General features: G+C 40.1%; 1 protein-coding gene and 1 long non-coding RNA gene across 5 annotated transcripts in view; one reads left to right on the top strand and one right to left on the bottom strand.

Moving 5' to 3' along the window:
• The window catches only part of NFIX (nuclear factor I X), a 326,337-nt gene extending 317,857 nt beyond the window's left edge, over positions 1-8,480 (bottom strand). The window contains exon 1 of the mRNA XM_089659080.1: positions 8,462-8,480. The gene's annotated coding sequence lies outside the window, so the exon portion shown is untranslated. The remainder of the gene's footprint in view (positions 1-8,461) is intronic.
• LOC149439389 (uncharacterized) overlaps positions 1-27,384 on the top strand; it is a 173,679-nt gene that overhangs the window by 23,402 nt on the left and 122,893 nt on the right. For 2 of the 4 annotated variants that reach the window (XR_016307823.1, XR_016307822.1), the window contains exon 2: positions 9,105-9,219. This is a non-coding gene — a long non-coding RNA (uncharacterized LOC149439389). Of the gene's footprint in view, positions 1-9,104; positions 9,220-13,564; positions 13,732-16,881; positions 17,286-27,384 lie in introns of those variants that run through there. The other 2 variants (XR_016307821.1, XR_016307824.1) reach the window with 2 other exon arrangements.

Consider the following 27,384-nt stretch of genomic DNA (forward strand, 5'->3'; position numbering starts at 1 on the left):
ATATTACTGTCCACTTTGGTTTTATATATTAGCAGGGCTTTTTTTTTCTCTGAGAATAGGTGCAGGAACTCCCCCCTTCTGAGTCACTCTTTGTCTCTGCCCCCTACCCACCTTTGTGCGCCATCCTTTGGTTCCACCCCCTACCCACCTCTGAGCACCGTCTCTTGCTTCCACCCCCTACCCATCTCTGAGCACCGTCCCTTTGTTCCACCCCCTACCCACCTCTGAGCACTGTCCCTTGGTTCCACCCCCTACCCATCTCTGAGCACCGTCCCTTTGTTCCACCCCCTACCCACCTCTGAGCACTTTCCCTTGGTTCCACCCCCTACTCACCTCTGAGCACTGTCCCTTATTTCCACCCCCTACCCACCTCTGAGCACCACCCCTTGGTTCCACCCCCTACCCACCTCGGAGCACCATCCCTTGCTTTCACTCCGTACCCATCTCTGAGCACCGTCCCTTTGTTCCAGCCCCTACCCACCTCTGAGCACTGTCCCTTGGTTCCAACCCCTACCCACCTCTAAGCATTGTCCCTTGGTTCCAACCCCTACCCACCTCTGAGCACCGCCTCTTGGCTCCACCTCTGATCACTATCCATTGGTTGCACCATCTACCCACCTCTGAGCACCGTACCTTTGTTCCAGCCCCTACCCACCTCTGAGCACTGTACCTTGGTTCCACCCCCTACCCACCTCTGAGCACTGTCCCTTGGTTTCACCCCCTATCCACATCTGAGCACTGTCCCTTGGTTCCACCCCTACCCAACTCTGAGCACCACCCCTTGGTTCCACCCCCTACCCACCTCTGAGCACTGACTCTTGGTTCCAGCCCCTACCTACCTCTGAACACTGTCCCTTGGTCACCAAAGATCCAAAGACTGCTGTAATACTGACACTCAGTGGCTGAATATCTCCTTGCCATAGGAACTCTGCCATACTGAAGTCTCTATCTGCTCAACCCAGCTCTGATGAAGAAGGGAGCACCCTTCTAAACGCGTTAGCCTTCATCCCCCCCCTCTTCGATTTACCTGTAACCCTGTTTGGATTATGGTTACTTATGCCTGGTATACCATCACTTTGTGAGTATATTTCCTTATTAATAAAATTATTCACTATTTATTGAGGTAATGCGCAAGGTTTGTGCGCTCTTTCTTTCATCTTCCTCCACTGTCTCTTGGTTCCAGCCCCAACCCACCTCTGAGCACCGTTCCTTGGTTCCACCCCCTACCCACCTCTGAGCACTGTTCTTTAGTTCCACCCCCTACTTACCTCCCAGCACTTCCCCTTTTAGAGAGTACAGAACCAAGTATAATTTAGTGCTACTACGTAATTTGTATAGAAGTAGTTAATGATAACAAGAAAGACAGTAAAATAGATCCCCTGCAGTGAATGACAACAGCCCCCACCCCAGCAACAATAGACGCCAAGGCAGCAGTAGACCCCTGACACACAACAATAGACTCCCCCCCTAGCAACAATGGATGCCCCACAACAAAATACCACCAACAGCAACACCAGATCTCTCAGAAGTCAGCAACGATAGTCATCTCCCTCGACAGTAGATTCCTCCTAGCAACAAATGACACCCCCTCAGCAACAATAGACATACACAGCAACAAGAGAAACCCATTCAAAAATAGATCCCCACCAGTGACAATAGATCCCCCAGCAACCAATATCAATAGACCCTGCAGCACACCCCAATATCCCTTGCCCTTACATACATTCAGTCAAGGCCAGGACTGAGCAAAGCTAAAAGGGAGGGCCAGCATGACTGGGGCGTGCAGATGAGGCGGAACGTGTATTTTGGGTGGGAGTTTATGCAGGAAGTAAAGGGGGGGGGGTTACTTACCTGATTGGAGTACGCAACATTGAGGGGTGGTCTTGCCAGGATTTGAAGGGGGGTTGGGTCTTGTCCGAGTTCAGTCGGAGCTTGTGCCAGCACGGGGGTGGTTTCTCCCGCCCTCCCTCCCTGGAGCTGTTTTCGTATTTTTGTTTTGCTGTGTTGGTTATGGTTTGTCCTTTGTGTTTGTCCTGGTGTTGGTTTTGCTGTTTGGTTTGGTTTGTTCGTGGTGTTTGTTCGGTGTTTGTTTTGTGTGGGTTCATTGCGTTTGTTCCTTGTTCAGAACAGCTTTTGTGTCCCCAGGTGTCGATGGGTCTTTGAAGGCGGTGTTGGAGTGACAATTTGGTGAATTATGGGTTGGGCCCATCGTAGGTATGGGTGTCCCTTCCCAATTATAAGGTCATGTTGGTAATGTGGGAGTTCATTGGCTGTATCTGGAACTACGTAACTGTAGTATTGTCCCCGAGGCGGTGTAGTAGCGGCTGGGGGCCTTTCATTGGGTGTCAGATACAGCCGAGTTTGTGATGGGAGTAACGGTGCCTTCGAAGACCTTGGACCCGGTTGGGATCTTACTGTCAGTTATCATTTAAGTGTACTGTAAGAAGTGTTTGAGTTATGTTAAATAAATGGCTGCTATGGACGGTTTTACACCAGAAAGAGAGTCGAGTGGTCATTTTGGTGGGGAAGGTTTGAAGGTTGGTGGTGGTTTTATGGATTAGGGGTAAGTATTAGCCTCAATATTCTGCAAGTCCAACAGTCAAGTGCTGGAGGTGCCGGGAACTGCGTTCCCCCATGTTCTTGCTGAACAAAGCCCAGTGTATTAGATATATTTTATTAATTTTAAAAACATTCCTAAATATGTCAAGGTTCAAGGACTAAAAACACCTTTGATTAGTAGAATCTAAACTGGCATTTATGCTGCATCAGGTAGTCTGATGTGGGCATTTTTTTGGTATTTAGTCCCCAGGTAATGTATTCGTGCAATTAAAGGTACAGTCTACCTTTTGAAAAGTCAATATATGTTCCTACGTTTTTTGTTTTTTTTAAATGTGTATTTATTTAAGTGTTTGCATGAAAACCTGCAGAGTGCAATGCACAAGCTGTTTCATTGCTGCACATTTTTTCATGCACATTTGCATGCATTTGATGTACTTGTTATGTGTGTTCACATGCAGTTGAGGTGTATTTTTCCATCTGCATTTGTCCTGTGAGGTCCCTTCCTTCTTCTTTCTTTGGGCTTTTATATGCATTATGATGCATTGGGACTTTACATGCGTCTGCACACATTTTGGGCATTTTGGGTGCGGAAAAATGCAGCATGCGTTTTTTTTTTCTTTGTACTGTACTGCACTGTAATGGTGAGAAACTATGACCATGGGGTAATCTGGAATTTGAACTGTCTATGCATGTAGAATGCAGTCAAAATGCATACAACTCCACCTGGCGTGAATGGGCCCTTAACACCCAGCCCCAGGTCCATATAGAGGTATAGTCCTACTGTTATAGGGATGGACAATGTTAAAGTAGAATTGCTGGCTAACACTAACTAGCCTTAAAAATGTCCCCTCCCCCCTCCTGCTACCTAGGTTGACTAACCTGTTTAAAAAAAAAAATGTAAATACTTACCTATTTTCAGCCCAGTCACGTGTTCCCCTATGTCAGCCAGCAGTGGTTGCAGGGGAGAGGAGAGAGCAATGGACAATGGCTGGGAATTCCTGGAAGAGATGATAAAACCCATAGGCTACTATGACCCATCCATTGTCAGCGCACCCTCCTTTCGCCTGCAGCTGTCGATGGCTGACACGGAGGAGCCCGATCAATTGACCAGACCAGAGCGGGCTGAAAATAGGTAAGTATACACATTTTTTTTTACAATGGTTAGTCAGCATAGGTAAAAGGAGAGGTGAAGGGACATTTTTAAGGCTAGTTTGCATTAGGCAGGAATTCATCTTTAACATTAATGGTGGAGAAGGATCTGGGAGTTCTGGTGGATCACAAGCTTAATAATGACATGCAATGCTAAGCTGCAGTTTCTAAAGCGAGCAAAATCCTCTCTTATATTAAAAGAGGTATAGACTCCAGAGAGAGATATCATTTCCCCCGGTACAAATCATTAGTAACACCTCATCTGGAACATGCAGTTCAGTTTTGGGCACCAATTCAGAAAAAGAACATTGGGGAACTGGAGAAAGTACAGAGAAGGGCAACCAAACTGATAAGAGGCATGGAGGAGATCAGCTATGAGGAAAGATTAGAGGAACTGAATTTATTCTCTCTTGAGAAGAGGAGATTAAGGGGGGATATGATCCCCATGTATAATACATAAGGGGGGATATGATCTCCATGTATAATACATAAGGGGGATATGATCTCCATGTATAATACATAAGGGGGGATATGATCTCCATGTATAATACATAAGGGGGGATATGATCTCCATGTATAATACATAAGGGGGGATATGATCACCATGTATAATACATAAGGGGGGATATGATCACCATGTATAATACATAAGGGGGGATATGATCACCATGTATAATACATAAGGGGGGATATGATCTCCATGTATAATACATAAGGGGGGATATGATCACCATGTATAATACATAAGGGGGGATATGATCACCATGCATAATACATAAGGGGGGATATGATCACCATGTATAATACATAAGGGGGGATATGATCACCATGTATAATACATAAGGGGGGATATGATCTCCATGTATAATACATAAGGGGGGATATGATCACCATGTATAATACATAAGGGGGGATATGATCACCATGTATAATACATAAGGGGGGATATGATCTCCATGTATAATACATAAGGGGGGATATGATCACCATGTATAATACATAAGGGGGATATGATCTCCATGTATAATACATAAGGGGAGATATGATCTCCATGTATAATACATAAGGGGGGATATGATCACCATGTATAAATACATCAGTGGTTCATATAGTGAACTCGGTGTAGAGTTATTCACCCTGAGGTCATCACAGAGGACAAGGGGGCGCTCTTTACGTCTGGAGGAAAGAAATGTAATCTCCAAACACGGAAAGGTTTCTTCACAGTGAGAGCTGTGAAAATGTGGAATAGACTCCCTCAAGAGTTGGTTCTGGCCAGCTCAGCGGATTGCTTTAAAAAAGTCCTGGATTCTTTCTTAGATACACAGAATATAACTGGATATAACATTTATAGATAAAGTTGATCCAGGCAATATCTGATTGCCTCTCGGGGGATCAGGAAGGAATTTTTTTCCCAGCAGGAGCAAATTGGATCATGCTTTGCTGGGTTTTTTTGCCTTCCTCTGGATCAACTGTGGGTATAGGATTATAACTTTTTTTTGTAATGGTTGAACTGGATGGACTTTTGTCTTTTTTCAGCCAGACTAACTATGTAACTGTGCAAATTAAACTACAAGTATGGTGACATCACCCCACTGCTTTATCTTTTTTCATCCCACTCCGGTCATATGATCCCTTGTGTCAGTCAGCAGCAGCTGCAGGGGAGAGGAGCCAGTGCTTGACAACATCTGTGAATTCCTGGAAGCAGTGATGTCACCCATAGGCTCCTGTGACCCATCCATTGTCAGCCCTTGCTGGCGGACACAGGGAACTCAGATTATGTGACCAGCCTGAAGTGGGCTGAAAATAGGTAAGTATACACATTTTTCTTTACACAGGTTAGTTAGCATAGGTGGAAGAAGGGGGGAGGGGACATTTTTAAGACTAGTTAGAGTTAGGCAGGATTTCTACTTTAACAAGAAGCTACTAGCGGGGTGACGTCACTGCACTTGTCCCGCCACCATCTACGAGTTCCCCTACCACAGTGATAGATGGAACTTTTAGTCTTCCATTCAAATATCCCTGTGAATAGATGACATGGCTGTGCAAGCAATGCCATGCATGTTTTACAGCACATTAACACAACGCAGGGGCGGACTGACCATTTGGAAACTCGGGCACTGCCAAGGGCCCGGGGTCAGTAAAGGGCCCCATGAGATGCCCCTGGTACCTTTTTCGTAGGCTTTTTTGAGTTTGGGCAAGGACAGAGGGGCCCCATGATCCCCTATTGCCCGGGGGCCCCATGAGTTGTCAGTCCGCCCCTGACACAACGCATAGGTGTGCTAATGTGAAGCCAGCCTTTATCATTCCAGGAGCAAACTACACCATTTACTTACCCTAAAAATCCTCATTAATGGCATTTATAGTGGAGGTCCAGGAAAGAAATTTTTTGGTTCATTACAATATATCTGTTATATTAACTGCAGCTTTTAGATTCTCTCTGGGCCCCCATCACTGAGATTCCCCATTATTTCCTGTCCTGATGGTAACTGTCGACAAGACAGGAATTACAGGAAAATTTCCCCTGCACACTATAACCGCTTTCCAACCACCTTCTGTAGCTTTCATGCTAAAGTGCGGCACGGCTGTGCAGGATAGCGTAAATATAAGTGATTTGCATTTCAAGGTAAGCGGCACGCAGACTCGTGCCCATCGCCCCACCTACGCTGTCATTCACTACAACAGAAGCCAGTCAGCGAGCCCCAACCACTGATTTATGGACGAAACCCGCTGATCGGCTGAGCGAATGACAAAGGTCAGTAAACAACACAGGGCTCTCTACAGACAGCAGCAATGTGCCGTTTTTTTTTCTCCCTACAAAAACCGGCACATTGCTTAGTAAAAACCGGAAACAGTACACACAGTGAACATTGATAGGCACACATTTAACCCTTTGATCACCCTACAGGTTAGCCCCTTCCCAGCCAGTGTCATTAATACAGTAACTTTCTATATTATTAGCACTGATCACTGTATTAGTGTCACTGGTGATGTCAGTGTCAGCTAGTCAATTCCCACAGTGTCAGATAGTGTCAGATTGCCCGCCACACTATTGCAGTCCCATTTGAAGTTGCTATTCACCATTACTAGTATTAAAAAAAAAAACAAATTCCACTATATATATCATAGTTTGTAGATGCTATAACTTTCATGCAAACCTATCAATATACACTTATTGGGATTTTGTTTTACCAAAAACATGTAGCAGGATACATTTTGGCCTACATTTTTGCCTTCCTCTGGATCAACTGTTGGTGTAGGATTATAACTTTTTTTTTTTTTCTTTTTTTTTATGGTTGAACTGGATGGACTTTTGTCTTTTTTTCAGCCAGACTAACTGTGTAACTATGTAAATTTATGAAGAAATTAATTTTTTTTAATTGTTTTATTGGATATGTTTTATATCGGAGAGTAAAAAACATTGTTTTTGTTCTCAGAATTTTCTGTCTTTTTTAGTTTATATAATAAAAAAATAAAAACCCCAGTGGTGATCAAATACCACCAAAAGAAAGCTCTTTTTGTGTGAAAAAAAATATATAAATTGAATTTGGGTAGAGTGTTGCATGACCACGCAATTGCCAGTTAAAGTAGTGCAGTGCTAAATAGCAAAAAATAGCTCGGTCATGATGGGGGTAAAATCTCCCAGAGTTTAGGTGGTTTTTAATAGACACTACAAAATGAAATAATTGAATTGTTTATATGCATGAATGTATACATTGGATAACAAACAATTATTAGACCCTAAAATCAATTCTTTACATGCATTAGAGGAAAAAACTGTGATTTTATATATTATTTGGAAACAAAAACCTATGTATTGAAGAATTTTCTTTTAATTCTCTAAAAATTTTAAGCTGAAATGCCCTCCGAGTTTATCCTTCTGTAAACTCAGATGCCATGGGACATATACAGGATTTATATGAGAAGAAAAATTTTAACTAACATTTCATTTTTTTTTTAATTTTAGCAGTTACCTAAAAATGTGTAAATATGTTTGCCCTGAGAATTATACAGTCATGCCCAGGCTTCAAAATTGTGTGATCACCTCCAAATCAGCAAAGATATAGGCAAATCTAAAACTTGCAAATAGCCCAAAAAGTTTACAATTTTCTGTTTTTATTTACCTTAGATTGTACGCCCCTTGAGGGTTAGGGACTGATGTGAATGTACAATATATATGTAAAGTGTGACATAAATTGATGGAGCTATAGAAGTACCTGAAATAAATAAAAAAAAATCCCTTATTTTAATACTTACTTCTTCTATAATTAAGATGAGTTATTATTGGACTTGATACATTCATGCACCAGCATACATATACTTTGTACATACGATGTTTGTATGAACCCATGTACCTATTTCTAATAAAAGCATTGATTTGTGGAGTGCAAAGACTGAATAGAAAGAAAATCAGCAATGGCACAAGCTGCCTTGTTTGTTTGCACCCATCTAGCCTATTTTATAATGGACACATGCACCTCACCTAACCGCGGCTTACATACATATATATGTGTGTGTTTGCATGTTCTTGTTAATATGCAAACCTTTAATAAAAAAAACAGACATAATTATATACAGTATTAGGCATATATTCAACCCAAAATCTATTTAATATATATTATTAAATGTCATAACTTAATTGAAACCTAAGTATCAAACATAAAATAACGCAGATAAATGTTCTACAGGCATATTGTTGTGCTCCGACCATGCATTTCCTTTTTTTATTTTAAGTAAATAAAAGAAGCATACTCACTTTTCCTCTAACCTGCCTCTTTTAACATCCAGCAAACTGCATTTCCTTCTGAATACCCTGGTTTATGCCAATCTGCGGGTCTAGCTGGTGTAGGTTAGAGCAGAATCTACTTATACATCTCTTTGAAATCGGCCGACGTGAAGTCAGTTTAAGCAGACTGCGTTGTGTTGTGGCCGGTCAGGCTGTGTTGTGTCACTGTCACAATAGGCTGCTGGGAATGTTAGCGCTGAATTTTTTGCACCTGCTAATAAATGAGTCGGGTGTTTGGCAAATAAATCACACTGGCACAAAAGAGGTGGAATTCAGCTTTTTTTTGTGGCAATCTCTGAGTGCGGATGGTGGAAAAGATTGTGGCAAGAAATTTTTTTTTTTAAAAATGACTATCGCAAAATGTCCACCAAACATATAAGAGTCAGCATTTGAAATAACTACTTGAAAAATAGACTAAAAAGTTACCGTACAGCTCGCTTTGAGTTTAGACATTTCCACTTAGGATTTTATTACAGATCAGTTGGCACATTGTATGTCAGTGCCAAAATGTACATTTTACTATATGCTATGACATATATATATATTTGTTTTGGCACATTGCATTTTTGGCATGGCTGTATTATCACTTTTGTGGTTCCTTCTTCCAATACAGGAGACGCTTGGGAGGAGGCCTCTTTAGGAGATCAACTTCGCAAACGCTGCCTGCGGGAAGGAGATTTCATCTGGAAGACATGAAGATTGCAACATGCCAGAGCTGAGGAATTCAGGTACGTATGTATCTTGGGTATGGAAGGGTGGGTTATTTTTGTTTGAAGAGGATGGATAACAGTACTTTATGCGGCCAAGCTATGGACATGCAAATATTTTTGCACATTTTATAACAAGCAGTAATTAAAGTTTTATACAAGCTCTCACTAACCTTTGTAGCTGCAGGCACTCTGGAGAAACAAAGCCTACAGGTCTCAAAAGCCCTCGGTGACCTTTGTAACCGCAGGCGCTATAGGATAATTAATCCACAATGAGCACAAGAAAAGCAGTAAGTAAGATTTAATACAAGCACCACTAACCTTTGTAACTGCAAGCACTGTGGGGGTAAATCATTCTCAAATTGATTCAAGTACATCCTCCAAAACAGGCCTCTGGCACTGCTCTGTGTTTACATTAGAGGCTAGAAGGTTACAAGGTCACTGCTGGGAAAGGGAGAATGGTAAGCTATCGAGAGATTAAAGTGTTCTGCTGCAGAAGATGAATGTTACACAGAGCCTGCAGCTACAAAGGTCAGTGATGGCTTGTTTTATTTATTGTTTGTTATGAATATAGAAATATTTGAATGTCTATAACCTAGCCACAGTTTTACTTTAGAGCACAACTCCTCCAGACTAATCATTCAGCCCAGTAGACTAAAGACATACTGTGAGTGCAGGAGATCATGGATTCATCCCCTGTGCAGGTACTCTGCAATCATAGAACAGAATTTATCAAAACTGGAGCAGACAGAATCTGAAGCAGTTGTGTATGGCAACCAATCAGGTTCTATTATTCATTTTCAAAGCTTAACTGAACAAGCTGAAGATGGACAGATTCTGTCTGCTACAGTTTGTATGAATTCCCCAATCATGTAGTGATTCAGGGAGTATTCCTGATGTCATCATGTTGGGCTTATCTAATCTAATACTTTCAGGTCTGTGGGAAAGTGTGTACCCTGCTTGGCCATGTGGTTCCTCTCGCTGGCTTCTGGGTTACTAAATTACAGAAGGAACCACAGCGCCATATGGAGGACATGCTATATTATACACCTGAAAGTGATGGATAGCAAGAAAGCTTTGACTGTTAAAGGATGCAAATCTATGACTCCTCGCTCACTAGAGAGATAAGAGAGGTAAGAACACAGCTTCTTCTTTCACAAGGTTGCTTTAATGTGCACCCATCAGTAGAAAAATTCCAATTCTGGTATTAAGAAAAAAAAACATAATTGTTCTCAAGGGATCAGGGATTTAGATAGACCCGGTCTTAGCCGACAAGAGATCCAGAATTTTAAATAGACCCTTTCTCAGCAGACAAGGGATCAGGAATTTAGATAGACTCTGTCTTAGTGGACAAGGGTTCAGGGATTTAGGTAGACCCTTTCTTAGCAGACATGAGATCCGGAAATTTAAATAGACCCTTTCTCAGTGGACAAGGGATCAGGGATTTGGATAGACTCTTTCTCGGTGGACAGCGATTAGAAATTTAGATAGACCCTGTCTTAGTGAACAAGGAGTCAGTGATTTAGATAGACCCTGTCTTAGTGGACAAGGGATTAGGAATTTAGATAGACCTTTTCTCAGTGGACAAGGGGTCAGAGGTTTAGATAGACCCTGTCTTAGTGGACAAGGGACGAGAGATTTAGGTAGAGCCTGTCTTAGCAGATAGAATTCAGGAATTTACAGTAGATAGACCCTGTCCTAGCTGACAAGAGTTCCAGAAATTTGAATATACCATGTGTCAGTAGACAAGGGTTTGGGGACTTAGATAGACCCTTTCTCAGCAGACAAGGGATCAAAGATTTAGACAGATCCTATCTTAGTGGACAGGAGATCAGCAATTTTAATAGACCCTTTCTCTGAGGACAAGGGATCAGGGATTTAGATAGACCATGTCTTAGTGGACAAGGGAGCAGAGATTTAGGTAGACCCTGTATTAGCGGACAGTGGATCAAATATTTAGATAGACTCTGTCCTACCTGACATGAGATTTGTGAAATTACATAGACCCTTTCTCAGCAGACAAGGGATCAGGGATTTAAATAGACCCTTTCTCAGCAGACAAGGGATCAGGGATTTAAATAGACCCTTTCTCAGTAGACAAGGGATCAGGGATTTAGATAGACTCTGTCTTAGTGGACAAAGGATCAGGGATTTAGATAGACCCTGTCTCAGTGGACAGGGAATCAGAGATTAACATAATAACTGTCTCAGTGGACATAAGATCAGCAATTTAAATAGACCCCTTCTCAATGAACAAGGGATCAGGGAGTTTGATAAACCCTGTCGTAGTGGACATGGGATCAGAGATTTAGGTAGACCCTGTCTTAGTGGACAAGGGACCAAGAATTTAGATAGACGCTATCTTAGTGGACAAGGGATCAGGTATTTAGATAGACTCTGTCTAAGTGGACAAAGTTTCATAGATTTAGGTAGACCTTGTCTTGGCAGACATGGGATCAGAAATTTAGGTAGACCTTGTCTTAGCAGACATGGGATCAGAGATTTAGGTAGACCTTGTCTTAGCGGACATGGGATCAGAGATTTAGGTAGACCTTGTCTTGGCAGACATGGGATCAGAGATTTAGGTAGACCTTGTCTTAGCGGACATGGGATCAGAGATTTAGGTAGACCTTGTCTTGGCAGACATGGGATCAGAGATTTAGGTAGACCTTGTCTTAGCAGACATGGGATCAGAGATTTAGGTAGACCTTGTCTTAGCGGACATGGGATCAAGGTTGAAACTGTGACTGGACTTTTGCTGCAGAGGAGGCCCAGACATGTTCTTGTCCCCTTTTTTTTGGCCCATCAGCAGTGATGATCAGAGTGTTCATGAAGAGGTGCTGTAAGATGATCTTCCACAGAAGACTGCACTTGGTCATGTGACATTACAGATCACATGAACAAGTACAGAGGTCAAATAGGGAGGTGAGGCTTTGAGCAGAATTGCCTAGCAGCTCTGTTGTAGAAGATCTTTTTGACAGCAAATCTCAACTTGGCACACTCTCCCTCTTTCTTTTTTTTGCATTGCTGCTGTAATGGGGAGCTTGGCAGTCGATTCTGACCCCTGCCTAACACATTACAGACAATAGGCCTTATTTATTAATGTATATGCGTGGATGATAGCGCATTAATGACACAGATGGGCAACACTGTATACTGTATGCTCTTGGAATTTATCACTTGTCTCCAATGTGTGTGAATGTTCATACACAGGCTGCATTTACTAACAAGGATGATTTACCATAGAGTGTATGCGCCAGCATCTGATGGTACACCAGCTAAGCCAGAGTATGTCTAAAACAAAAAATGTGATTTTCTCTCTTGTTTGGGTCTAAGTGTTTTTAACATTTTTCTATGCTCATACCATATAGATTACGAATAAACCCACATCAAGGTTGCATGGAGGAGCCTTTACAGAACCATATTCACTACAAAACAGTGAAACATAAATGTGCAGAGGTTCAAGGACCAATCAGTATAGGCGATCTCATGATAAATATTCATACATATGCAGAAGTTTTCATACAAAAGCATAGTGTATTGAATTTATTTTATATGCCATTTAGCTTGGTGTATCTACTTAGCAAATTGACCAAATTATTGTTTTGTTTTTTGCTTTTTTCAAACTTCACAGATTTAGAGGTGCTCTTTAGTGAAACAAGAGGCATAGCAGCAACAATATTTGAATGTTCAATGTGCATGGCAAACAAGGACCATAGAGCATACACTGAACGTCAGTGTGGGGTCAGCTAGATCGGCTAATATGTGTTCACTTACATAGGCAGTTGGCGTAGGATTTCTGCCCCTGGAATGACAGCGGTCACTGGAAAATATATAACTGACGTGGGAATTTTTCCCATTTAATAGCCTGCAGGAACAGTCCTGAAGAAGAGAGAGTCTTTTCTCCCCAAACACGTTGGCTTGATGTACTTGTTGTTGCTCTCGATAAATGCCTCCTAATCTACCACCAAAAGTGCATTCTTTTGGACATTGGGTGCTCCTTCTTTTCTGCTATTCCATTTACATAGGCAGGTACACACTCAGTTCACATGGTGGTGGGCAAGGTTATTGGTATAAAAGTCCAATTGTTGGATGTGGTAATTGAGCCACCTTTAGTTTTCTGTTGCCTTACCCAGGAAATGTTGCCGTCAGAGGTGCAAACCAGCCTGAAAAAATATTTTGTTTTTCTGTATACAATACAGTGTGAACATCATTAGTATTATTATTATACAGAATTTATATGATGCCAACAGTTTGCACAGTGCTTTACAATATAAAGGGAGACAGTACAATTACAATACAGTGCAGTACACATACTGTAAATATGTGAAAATCTATTACAGGAATTATTTTTTTGTACCTGCAGAAATCTGCCCAGTTCTTCAATATACAGATGAGTCCCCCTTGCAAGTCCAACAATCAAAATTATCAGTTGCTGAAGTATGTGTCATATAATGTTCCCCAAATAGATGATGGAAGGGGGGTACCTAAATACTGGCAGACCCAACATCTATAAATTCAGTTATTTTCCTATTGGTCCCGTGGATTTTATATTTTCTATATGCACAGTGTCATCTAGGTGCTATAAGGAAATTAATGCTGTAGTGAACCAGGGGATACTCAGCTTTACCAATTTTTGCATGATCTGCCTGCAGTGATGTGCAGAGAAGGAGGAAAGCTACACATAAATGAAACATGTTTGATTTTTTTTTTTCTGCATCATGGTGACTATTTAAGTCACATGGACCTCCAATTTTTCACACAGATAAGGGTTATTTCCCTTAAATTACAGTGGGATTTTGTTATCGAGACATATATTAATAGCCCTTCATTGAGCTTTTGTTTGGTGCAGCCAGATGCCACAGGACTCATTCAACCAGGAAATGTACTAACCTGCAAAACTCTATGATATGACCCAAAATGGGAGTCTCCAGCAGTCAATAGAAAGCCATTATATTGGGTTATGGGATAGCCATTGGATCCAACTGAAGCTGTGGATTCCTAAAAGTATTTGACTGAGTATGAGGGACTTCTTGGGCACCAGGACAAGGTGGACTTCCAGGGAAAGGTGTCTTTACATAGGGATTACTATAACACCTGCCCCAGCATCCTTTAAAATGGGTCCTTACGCCCAAGGTGTAAGATGAAATTTACAGTCATGTGACCGGTGTGATTGGCTGTCATGGTGGTCACATGATCGGGAACCCGTTACAACACTTCCCAATCACAACTAGAGACTGAGAGCTGAGAAGCTTATGGCAATTCTTCAAGCCAGAGAGCACAAGAGTTACCCTGCCGGTATGCAGAAAATGGGAGGCGGCGTCCCAATACTATTCCAGAAGCATAGATTATGAAAGAAGATGGACGCTGCTCAAACCAGCCAAGGTCAGGTTGGGATATTTGTGATGGCCTCAGCCACTGCTCCAGCCACGCACCCTAACGTGTTACGCCCTGCCCACCAGAGCTTGGTCACACCTCTGTGACCAAGCCCTGGTGGGGAAGGTGAAACTTCAGCCATCCATGGATACATATGTGTAGCTTTTGGGCTTTAAAGCCCACCCGCTTTGCCACCACACATATGTATACAAGAGGCTAAAGCAAATCTGTGCTTTTCCCATGTAGGGTTCACTATAATGCCCCCTTTCCCCCATAGCAGCACATACTCACCTTTGCTTTTCTCAGATATGCTGTTTTTATCTGCCAGAAGAAAAAAAATATCATGTATATTCAGGTATGGAGGAGCATGTGACTTTACGCATAATGCAATGCCCTATTTTTTCGCACTGCATCAATGCAGGTCACCCCTAGCGCACATATAAAATAATTGTTTCTGATCTGCTTTGTTAACACTGCAACTCAACCAAGAGGTGTAATTGAAGGCACCGCATGTCAACGCAAGGCAGCATAGCGTACTTTGTAACACTTCAAATAAAAGAAAAGAGGAAACACTGCGTGTGTTGAAATGGGTATGACAGTGCAGGCCAATGCGCCTGGACAGAAAGTAGCCCACATGTTAAAACTGAGCATTTCAACATGCGGTGACATTTTTACGAGTGTCCACTTCCTCTCAAGTGGCAAGACTGGTCCTTGGTGATTGGCCAAGTGCTGTCATATAGGGGTAGATAGAGTCCATATCTATTTGTGAGCTCCAGCCAGAGTGACTCAGGGCTCACACATGGCTTCCTTACCTGGCTCCCAGTGTCTAAACAGAGCAGATAAAAAAAAGAACCTGTGCTTTGCCCATGATTTTTGGTGCAATTTAGGCATGAGTTTGGTAGTAACATGTTATTTTTATTTAATTAAAAGACAGCTTCAGGTCAGTTTGTTAAGGTGGATGACTCTTTCTGAGCTCTTGTAACAAGGGAGAGCAATCCCTTGTTCAAATTGATGCTAAAATAAAAGATCTTAGCAAGGAGAAGACACAGAGGGCCTCGTATACCAGTGCCAACTCTGGGCTGCAAGCAAAGCCAAGCCATGTTCACCCTCCCTCACTTCAAAATCATGCTCGCGTGTGCGGTTATGCTTGCTGGTTTATGTCTGAGATTTAGCTTACCAGTTTGAAAATGAACAATTAATTTAAATATAGTTTATTGTAAATAATTCCAAGACAACAAAAACTACTTACATGTTTTTTGCAATTGTGGAATATCAAAAAATTGTAAATACAAAATTTTGGGAAAAATACAAAATAATTCTTCAATTTTTATCAATAATTATATTGTAAAAATATTTAAAAAGTGTAATGTGTGCTAAACAGAAATAATATATTTTTTTTGTGATAATTGTTTGGAATGTCCACCAGCCTTTCCATTACCTTCAGTGCAGCAAGGCTTTTTACAGAACACTTTTCAGTGTAAATGTCAGTTTTCAGATGTTTGAGTACATATCTGATTATGAACATCAACCAGGATTAAAGAAAAGAAAATCAACACAATATTATTTATTTTTACAGGTATTTATAGAGCACTGACAATTTATGCAATGCTTTACATATATATTATACATGCACATCTGTCTCTGCCCTCAAGGAGCTTACAATCTAAGGTATATACTGTAGTTTTAATCCAAAATAAAATATGCCCATAATTATAAGTTAATAAATTTACTGACATCAAATTTCTAAGCATAAGCTAAAAAATTAAAACTAATGATTAAAAAAATTACAAATTACCATTCTGCGTACCAGAAATATTTAAAAAATGTTTTTGATCAATGCTATATTATCTGCTGGTTTGCTCTTGGGAGGAGATATCATCTGAATTAGGCTGTTATGACCACGGGGACGGTGTGCTTGACTTTGCAAATGCATAGTCCTCTTGAGTGAGGTGTGCTTGTGTAAACTGGTTTTAGCAAATTAAGGTAAGGCATAGCTGTTACATCTCTGGAAATGAATGACCTAGTGAGTAAGCTTACATCAAACTATACAGCTATAACTTCATCAGAGTTTTGTTATTCACCAGATCTTTGTTGGCAAAAGGTCAACATAAATCTTGGTCCTAAAATTCAACCCATAGGACATTTCACTCTAGCCCCCCAATGTTTGGCAATAAAAAAAAAAACAGTAAGTCAGGTGTGGTAGTTCAGAGTCTTTGTAGCTTAAAGTCGACCTGTGAGCAAAAAAGCTTTCTGAACCACCACTTACTCGGCATAGAAAGTACCTGTATGCCCGTTCTAATTCTGTAGAGCTCCTGAGACCTCAAAGTTGGACCATGGTTGCTGAATATGGCAGGATCCCTTCAACCTTAATTTTGGCCTATCACTGTGCATTCGAGGGAGTCTGGAGAAGTATTTTCACCAGGAAAGGTATTTGTTTCATCCCTTCCATTATTCTTTGTTTATCTATATCAGGAAGACTGTGAACATGTAAGCATAACTTCACTTTAAGATTAATATCAAGAAATACAAGGCTCTGTTATTTGATGTTGTTAGGCACTCATGGAAGCTGGGATATGATGCTTGCTAATAACATGTGGTAAGGCATTTCATAGGGGAGTATCTGTCAGATGTTTGATGACCTCTGTGCTCTGACTCTAAAGTTGAAGCATCAAACTCAGACAAAGTAAGCAAAACTTTTTAAGAAATAATATACAGTCAGATCCATAAATATTGGGACATCGACACAATTCTAACATTTTTGGCTCTATACACCACCACAATGGATATGAAATGAAACGAACAAGATGTGCTTTAACTGCAGACTGTCAGCTTTAATTTGAGGGTATTTACATCCAAATCAGGTGAACGGTGTAGGAATTACAACAGTTTGCATATGTGCCTCCCACTTATTAAGGGACCAAAAGTAATGGGACAATTGGCTTCTCAGCTGTTCCATGGCCAGGTGTGTGTTATTCCCTCATTGTCCCAATTACAATGGGCAGATAAAAGGTCCAGAGTTAATTTCAAGTGTGCTATTTGCATTTGGAATCTGTTGCTGTCAACTCTCAAGATGAGATCCAAAGAGCTGTCACTATCAGTGAAGCAAGCTATCATTAGGCTGAAAAAACAAAACAAACCCATCAGAGAGATAGCAAAAACATTAGGCATGGCCAAAACAACTGTTTGGAACATTCTTAAAAAGAACGAACACACCGGTGAGCTCAGCAACACCAAAAGACCCGGAAGACCACGGAAAGCAACTGTGGTGGATGACTGAAGAATTCTTTCCCTGGTGAAGAAAAACACCCTTCACAACAGTTGGCCAGATCAAGAACACTCTCCAGGAGGTAGGTGTATGTGTGTCAAAGTCAACAATCAAGAGAACACTTCACCAGAGTGAATACAGAGGGTTCACCACAAGATGTAAACCATTGGTGAGCCTCAAAAACAGGAAGGCCAGATTAGAGTTTGCCAAACGACATCTAAAAAAGCCTTCACAGTTCTGGAACAACATCCTATGGACAGATGAGATCAATATCAACTTGTACCAGAGTGATGGGAAGAGAAGAGTATGGAGAAGGAAAGGAACTGCTCATGATCCTAAGCATACCACCTCATCAGTGAAGCATGGTGGTGGTAGTGTCATGGCGTGGGCATGTATGGCTGCCAATGGAACTGGTTCTCTTGTATTTATTGCTGATGTGACTGCTGACAAAAGCAGCAGGATAAATTCTGAAGTGTTTCGGGCAATATTATCTGCTCATATTCAGCCAAATGCTTCACAACTCATTGGACGCTGCTTCACAGTGCAGATGGACAATGACCCAAAGCATACTGCAAAAGCAACCAAAGAGTTTTTTAAGGGAAAGAAGTGGAATGTTATGCAATGGCCAAGTCAATCACCTGACCTGAATCCGATTGAGCATGCATTTCACTTTCTGAAGACAAAACTGAAGGGAAAATGCCCCAAGAACAAGCAGGAACTGAAGACAGTTGCAGGAGAGGCCTGGCAGAGCATCACCAAGGATGAAACCCAGCGTCTGGTGATGTCTATGCGTTCCAGACTTCAGGCTGTAATTGACTGCAAAGGATTTGCAACCAAGTATTAAAAAGTGAAAGTTTGATTTATGATTAATATTCTGTCCCATTACTTTTGGTCCCTTAATAAGTGGGAGGCACATATGCAAACTGTTGCAATTCCTACACCGTTCACCTGATTTTTATGTAAATACACTCAAATTAAAGCTGACAGTCTGCAGTTAAAGCGCATCTTGTTCATTTCATTTCAAATCCATTGTGGTGGTGTATAGAGCCAAAAATGTTAGAATTGTGTCGATGTCCCAATATTTATGGACCTGACTGTATGTCTATCATAGCTTTGCAGAATTAAAATCAATGAAGATTAAATATTTTGATGCTTACATAAGACAAGATGTGACCTTCTGTTTTCTGTAATTTTTGAACTTGATGCACATTTGTTCAAAAGTACCTATGTCCCTTTGTAAACTAAGATTATCAGGTCTCCTTTAAACCTTTGGTGCAGTTATACTTGTGCTACATTTCCTTCCCCTAGCACAGGGGTGGGCAAACGTTTTGACTTGAGGGCCGCAATAGGTTCATATATTGGACCCGGGGGCCGGACCAAGAGTAGATGAATGATGTGTATGTGTCATCCATAGTAAGTATAGTAATATTCCCCCATAGTAAGCATAATAATTAATCCCCCATATAGTAAATCATCCCATATAGTAATTCATCCCCCATAGTAAATCATCCCCCATAGTAATTCATCCCCCATATAGTAATTCATCCCCCATAGTAATTCATCCCCCATAGTAATTAATCCCCCATATAGTAATTCATCCCCCATAGTAATTAATCCCCCATATAGTAATTCATCCCCCATAGTAATTCATCCCCCATAGTAATTCATCCCCCATAGTAATTCATCCCCCATAGTAATTAATCCCCCATATAGTAATTCATCCCCCATAGTAATTCATCCCCCATAGTAATTCATCCCCCATAGTAATTAATCCCCCATATAGTAATTCATCCCCCATAGTAATTCATCCCCCATAGTAATTCATCCCCCATATAGTAATTCATCCCCCCTATAGTAATTCATCCCCCCTATAGTAATTCATTCCCCATATTAATTCATCCCCCATATTAAGTCCCCAAGTCCCCCCTGTGTCAATTTACTTACCTTTGCTCCGCGCGTTCCTCTCGCCGTGTTCCCGCGCCGTTCCGGTCTTCAGGGCGGACTGTGAGCGGAGCCTAGCTCCCCTCACGTTCGTCACGCTGCCCCGCCTACACACATTCTGAAAGCCATCCTGACAGTATCACGCTCCGCGGGCCGGATTAAAAGGTCCGCCGGGCTGTATACGGCCCGCGGGCTGTAGTTTGCCCATTGCTGCCCTAGCATCAGTGCCAATTTTATACTTTCATCTATCCAGAAGGATACCATCAACTGGTGTTTGTCAAAATCGTCATCGATCCAGTTTGAGATAATCAACTGCCACTAGTCAAAATATTCATCTATCCAATATGATAAGATCAACTGCCACTAGTCAAAATTTTCATCTATCCAGTATATCATCGACTGCCACCGGTCAAAATCTTCATCTATCCAGTATGATATTATCAACTGCCACTAGTCAAAATCTTCATCTATCTACTATGATATCATCAACTGCCACTAGTCAAAATTTTCATCTATCCAGTATGATATCAACTGCCACTAGTCAACATCTTCAGCTATCTAATTTGATATCAACTGCCACTAGTCAAAATGTTCATCTATCCAGGCAGTTAATGATATCATACTAGATTAGTGAAGATTTTTACTAGTGGCAATTGATGATATCATACTAGATAGATGAAGATTTTTAACAGTGGCAGTTGATGATATCATACTAGATAACTATCCAGTATGATATCATCATATCTTCATTTATCTAGTATGATATCATCAGCTGCCCCTTGTCAAAATCTTAAATGAAGATTTGATGATACCATAATGGATTGTTAAGATTTTGACAAGGGGCAGTTGATGATATCATACTAAATAAATGAAGATATGATGATATCATACTGGATAGTTATCTAGTATGATATCATCAACTGCCACTGTTAAAAATCTTCATCTATCTAGTATGATATCATCAAATGCCCCTGGTCAAAATCTTCAGCTATTCAGTATGATATCATCAACTGCCACTAGTAAAATTCTTCACTAAACTAGTATGATATCATTAACTGCCTCTGGTCAAAATCTTCATCTATCCAGTATGATATCATCAACTGCCACTAGTCAAATCTTCATCTATTTACTTTGATATCATCAACTGCCACTGGTCAAAATCTTCATCTATCCAGTATGATATCATCAACTGCCGCTAGTCAAAATCTTCATCTATTCACTTTGATATTATCAACTGCCACTGGTCAAAATCTTCATCTATCCAGTATATCATCAACTGCCGCTTGTCAAAATCTTCATTTATCTACTATGATAGCATCAACAGCTGCTTGTCAAAATCTTCCCAGCCGGACCCGTGCATGCACTCTACAGTCTTAATCAATCCGATGGAGAGCTTATACTTGGAGCACCGAACATAAACGTTACAGAATTGAATGGATAGTGCACAGTGCGATCCATGTATGGCTTGGCTCAAAAAATTTCTACAAGTGGCTATTCTACCTCATCTTCAATATTTGACTGGATAGAGAAGATAGTCATAAGACCTGGAGGGTGTGCTGGGGGTGGGGGAAGCTACAACAGAAGTTTAGTTACACTTCAATCACTGAGTCGATTAATTAACATTTTACCAATATTTCAGGGTGTTTTCCTTTAAACATGGTCTGTCAAAGTTACTGTTGTGTTCGATCAGTTTACATCCAAATGTATGGAGTCTCAGGTAGGGTTACACCCGTCAGATGAGTACAAGGGTGCTGAGAACTGTTTGGTCCCCCCAGGCCACCGCGCTGGTCTCTTCCTTCAAGGGTAACAACTCCCTTGCCCTAGTCCTTGTTCAAACACTTCACTTAACACCTGTTTAAATGTTTCTTGGCGGAAAACTTTATCAAGAAGGAACAGAATGGTTGAACGTAAGACAAAGTGAAGGAGCAAAAGTGAACTAAAGAGGACATGTCTGTGCCCCCCCTCCCATAAGCAATACAGAGTGGGCTGGCACCTTGTGCTGCCCCTCCTTCTCCCGCCCTGAGTGCTGCTGTGCAGAAATTGCAGGAGGCTGGTGCAAAGACAAGTTCAGGTATTTATGCTATGTAAAAAATGTGCAACAATTTTGTAATGAATACATTGTTGTTATAAAGAGTTTGTGTTATGCAAGCCTGACCTTCTGCACTTCACTTAGGGAACAACTTTGGAGACTTTACCACTTTTGAGTGAGAACTCTACTCCTCCATAGATACAGTGCAGCGAGTGAGCGTTGTCACCCTAGTGCAGGAAGTGTTTTGTGTACAGGATATTGGTAAAGAAAAAACTGAAAATTGAAAAACGAATACAGCCACCACATCTAGGGACAGGTAAACTGCAATATATCTCACATATTATTTGTTGTGTATAGATACACTTTAAATTATTTTCTTTTTTCCTTTTTTATTTGTTAATGTGTCTCTGTTGCCTGGAGTTTAAGTCGCCAAATTGAGATTTCACTATTCTCTAAAATTTTATGCATATGCTTTTTATTTCAACAAAGGTAAATGGGATGGGTGGTATATTATTACACCAATAATAAATGGGCATACATGAGTACTTGTAATATGGTCCTATTACTGTCTACCATTTTATTTTTTTGTTGTTTTTCTTTTTTTTTTGTTTTCAAATATTGCCTGTTTTTCATCTATTACTTTTTCCAGTGCTGTTTCAAAATTATGCTGATTCCATTTTCAAAAGCTACCGTATTTTACCTTCTGTGGACAATAGATTGCAGCTTTATAAATGCCCAGGAGAGAAGCCAGCAACGTACGATGGAACACAGCTAAATCACATTGCTGTCTCTTCATGAACGGTCAACAGCAATAAGTCACAATTAAATACCATGTACTCTTTTGGCATGATAAAATATTATAAATAGTGTATGAATAATAATAGTAAAAAAATACTCTCACTTTAAAATAAGCTGTGCTTACATATTATCTAAGCGTTAGTAATAATTATTCACAACTATGACATTGCACTGGGCACAAAAACCAGGCCAGTCTGTGGTCACGTCTTTGGTATCAGTTTTTTTTTCCTGTTGATTCTACATCCTGAATTTGGCTGCAGTCGCTCATTGTTCAGCTTTCAGCCCGCCTTGTAGACAGTAAATGATTTACTGTTTTGTGGCCTGCGCTCTGTTTTATATTTTAGCGCAGTATTTTTTTTTTTACTTCTTCCTAGCACAGTTTCCCAATGGATGTTTGCCAGTAAGAACTCTTATATAATATAAGGCTTATGTATAAAAGTGTGATAAGTGAGGGTTGAAACCCTAGCCTTGAATGTACTCCACCTGGAAGAAGAAAGGCTGCAATTTTTTTTAAGACATTTGAGCTTGCCATGCAGCGCCGGGTCTACTAGAGAACCCCCCCTCCCCGCAGTTTGCACATATCCCATCTAAAGAGACAAGGACAGCTACAGAATTATTTTTAATTATACTAGTCATTCAGAACATCCTCATTAATCCTTGATACAGGTTACCAAAGAAATATTTTACCTATTTAATTAATGTGATATAGATATACCTATTACGTTATGGTAGGTGTCAAATTACGTTGAATTCCACAACTCAATTATGCTAAACAAGCGCCATAGCAATATTTCTGTTCACTTTCTGTGCTAAGGTTTTTTTTTGCAAAATCCCAATAAATTTTTATAAAAAAATAGGACGAACATTGGTCACGATTCAATAAAGTTGAAAGTGACCAAATTCATGCATTTGCAACAGTTTCTTAGATAGTTACAACACATGCAACAAATTCAATTCAATTTTATTTACAGCATCTTGGTATTGTGGCACTATACCTGTAAAAATTTCAAAAATAAATGCTGCCATATCGTAAACAAAAAAAGTGGAGCTAAACAAGACCAAGAAAATAAGAGCTAAACAAGACCATGAAAATAGGAGCTAAACAAGACCAAGAACATATGAGCTAAACAAGACCAAGAACATAGGAGCTAAACAAGACCAAGAAAATAGGAGCTAAACAAGACCAAGAAAATAGGAGCTAAACAAGACCAAGAAAATAGGAGCTAAACAAGACCATGAAAATAGGAGCTAAACAAGACCAAGGAAATAGGAGCTAAACAAGACCAAGAAAATAGGAACTAAACAAGACCATGAAAATAGGAGCTAAACAAGACCAAGAAAATAGGAGCTAAACAAGACCAAGAACATAGGAGCTAAACAAGACCAAGAAAATAGGAACTAAACAAGACCATGAAAATAGGAGCTAAACAAGACCAAGAAAATAGGAGCTAAACAAGACCAAGAACATAGGAGCTAAACAAGACCAAGAAAATAGGAACTAAACAAGACCATGAAAATAGGAGCTAAACAAGACCAAGAAAATAGGAGCTAAACAAGACCAAGAAAACAGGAGCTAAACAAGACCAAGAAAACAGGAGCTAAACAAGACCATGAAAATAGGAGCTAAACAAGACCAAGAACATAGGAGCTAAACAAGACCATGAAAATAGGAGCTAAACAAGACCAAGAACACAGGAGCTAAACAAGACCATGAAAATAGGAGCTAAACAAGACCAAGAACATAGAATCTAAACAAGACCAAGAACATAGGAGCTAAACAAGACCAAGAACATAGGAGCTAAACAAGACCAAGAAAATAGGAACTAAACAAGACCAAGTACATAGGAGCTAAACAAGACCAAGAAAATAGGTGCTAAATGAGACCAAGAAAATAGGAGCTAAACAAGAGTAAGAACATAGGAGCTAAACAAGACCATAAAAATAGGAGCTAAACAAGACCATGAAAATAGGAGCTTAACAAGACCAAGAAAATAGGAGCTAAACAAGACCAAGAACATAGGAGCTAAACAAGACCAAGAACATAGGAGCTAAACAAGACCATAAAAATAGGAGCTAAACAAGACCAAGAAAATAGGAGCTAAACAAGACCAAGAAAATAGGAGCTAAACAAGACCATGAAAATAGGAGCTAAACAAGACCAAGAAAATAGGAGCTAAACAAGACTAAGAACATAGGAGCTAAACAAGACCATAAAAATAGGAGCTAAACAAGACCATGAAAATAGGAGCTTAACAAGACCATTTCCACTTTGGAGTAACTATTGTATGTCGCACAGTGTACAGTGGTAAAGATCGTCCTGTCAGTGTAGTGATATATTAATGTACATATTTCTGCCATGTGCATGAATTTGTCACACACCATATTTGTTTTGTGCGTGTGCAATGGAATTCTTTAAAGCGTCTGTGGCACTCTCTATAAATTCCATTGTCTATAGCAGCCTTTTTACAATAGAGGAACCCTTGAAATAATTTTCAGGTTCTCAGGGAACCCCTGCTAAAACCAATTATACCTATAGCTCGTGGTATATTAGCGTGATCACTAATTTGAAAAATGTTTTCAATAAAAGAATAAGTAATGTGGCATACCTAATGTGTTTGACACCCAGGGCAGATCATTTTGTTACAAACCTCCTACAAAATTTGACTTGTAAAAATTAAAAACAGACAGTATAACATTAGTGGTCAGTGTAGAAGTAGCTCCATACCATGGTGGGTAGTGGAAAATTGCCCCCCTGGCATTGGTGATCAAATAAGTGGAAAATAAGTTCACAATTGCTTACTGTTCAAGGAACCCCTCAGCCTCAAGGGAACCCTAGTTGAAAAACAGTGGTATATAGCAGCCATGCGGAACCTTTCACTTTCTAACCATGGACTGTAGAAATGGCAGTTGGAAGTTGATTAAATGCTATGGACAACAGTTTTTTGTCATTGGATACCACTAGATTCCCAGAATAGGTGGCAAGTGGCAAATGTTATTGAATACATACATATGGTGAATATAGCAGATTTATAAATATGGTGAATGGTTTAGAGTCCAGCAAAAGAAGAACAAATACAAAGGTTTAGGCTTTTTTCTATAAAAGAATGAATGTGTTGGAAAATATTTATTTCGCAATTATTTGGTAAATTGGACTGCTAATTACAATAAAAACAACTTTGTGAATCTACGTTGTACCTTTTTTAAAACCTGAGATATGTCTTAAAAAACCCTGTATATAATTATGTTACTGGCAATAACCCTGCTGGCTTTTTGGTCTACTTTGGTTAAAAATTAATCAATGAAGGGTAGTTTTCTAATCTGATGTTTCAATGATTCATAATATAATGGAGTTGAAAAGAAAATCTATAGCAATGTTTGGTGTAGGAATATGCAAACCTTTAGCTACTGAAGAACTATAAATTTGCATAAATATTCAAGCAGGTGTATCGCCATATAATTGTACACTGTATTTATATATATAGCAAAAGGACGGCATGGATAGCTTTGTCTATAGAACAAAATATGTCTGCAGAAAATTCATCTCGTACACTAATGTGGATTCCTACTACATTGACCTGATCTACGGAAAAAATTCACGTATTTATTTCTACTTGACATGCTGGCCGTTTTCCTGTAAACATAATCTGTCCAAATTACTATTGTCTTAGCAGTCCTCAGCCAGTGTAAAACTTATCGCATGAATGCAGGGGTGCTTAGAGCCACGCTGGGCCCTGCCCTCAGGGGTGACAATACCCTTGCCCCTATCCAAACAACCTCAGTGCGTCGCTTAGTCCCACATTCACGGTCTCTTGGCAGAACCTTAATAACCTCTTTTCTTTTACATCCAAAACCACAAAAACAAAAAAGAATTGCTTTTCTCAATTCATCAGCAACAAAGCCACAAAGCTATGTTGGTTTTTGGGTTAAAAAAAAAAAAGACAGGACGGAAGTGTGGGGTTGTCTTTTTTTCATTTTCCTTCTTAAGGAGAAGTCCCAGCTTTTGGATAGACATACAATAGTTTCATGGCATCTGTAGAGCTGGTTGTTACCTGGAACTAAACTAAAAAAAAAAAAAGTCATTCCCATTAAAATAAATTTAAAAAAAAATGAACTGCCACTCTTTGAAACATGGTCAACAACTGGTTTACCATAGCTCTGAGCATGGCATGCCAATAGATGAGCCAGCAGATATATATTGTTTAGATTGTCAGTGATTCACTACTTTGTCATCTGTTTCAAAAAGTTAAGTAAAAATTTGTGTTCTACAAGTTTACTTTGAAATAACTGCAAGATACAATTGAACTATAAATCGAGAGACTACTGAAGTGTAATATTACTCGTATGTACTAAACCAAAATTTCTTATAATCATCTGAAACACAGTCAAGTTGTTTTTAACATGAATCTGTCAAGTGAATTTAAGATCACGTCCCTGTAGAGCCAACTGAAACCGTGTTAAAATAAAAATCGCTGTTTTTTTTTTTTTAATTTTGAAAGCCTCGGCCTTTCGGCAGAGGAAAAATGAGAAAATCTGGCACCTTTTTTAAAAAAAAAAAAAAAGAAAAAAACCCTAGAGCAGAAGCTGCTTTGGGAGATCGCGGCACTGCTCTGTGCTTGGACCCTGACAGTAACCCTTCCAATTATTACATGGTAACATTAAAATGGACACGGAAAAAGAAAAAAAAAACTTGGCAGGAGTATTCGTTTATCTAATTAGTGAACTTCTGCAAGTTCGTGTGCTCTTTTGTTTGGCAAGAGACTCCCTTTAACACCGCGGG

The sequence above is a fragment of the Staurois parvus genome, unplaced genomic scaffold (assembly GCF_062004578.1).
Source record: "Staurois parvus isolate SC_StPar_1 unplaced genomic scaffold, SC_StPar_1.0 ptg001131l, whole genome shotgun sequence".
In the NCBI taxonomy this organism is placed as follows: Eukaryota; Metazoa; Chordata; class Amphibia; order Anura; family Ranidae; genus Staurois; species Staurois parvus.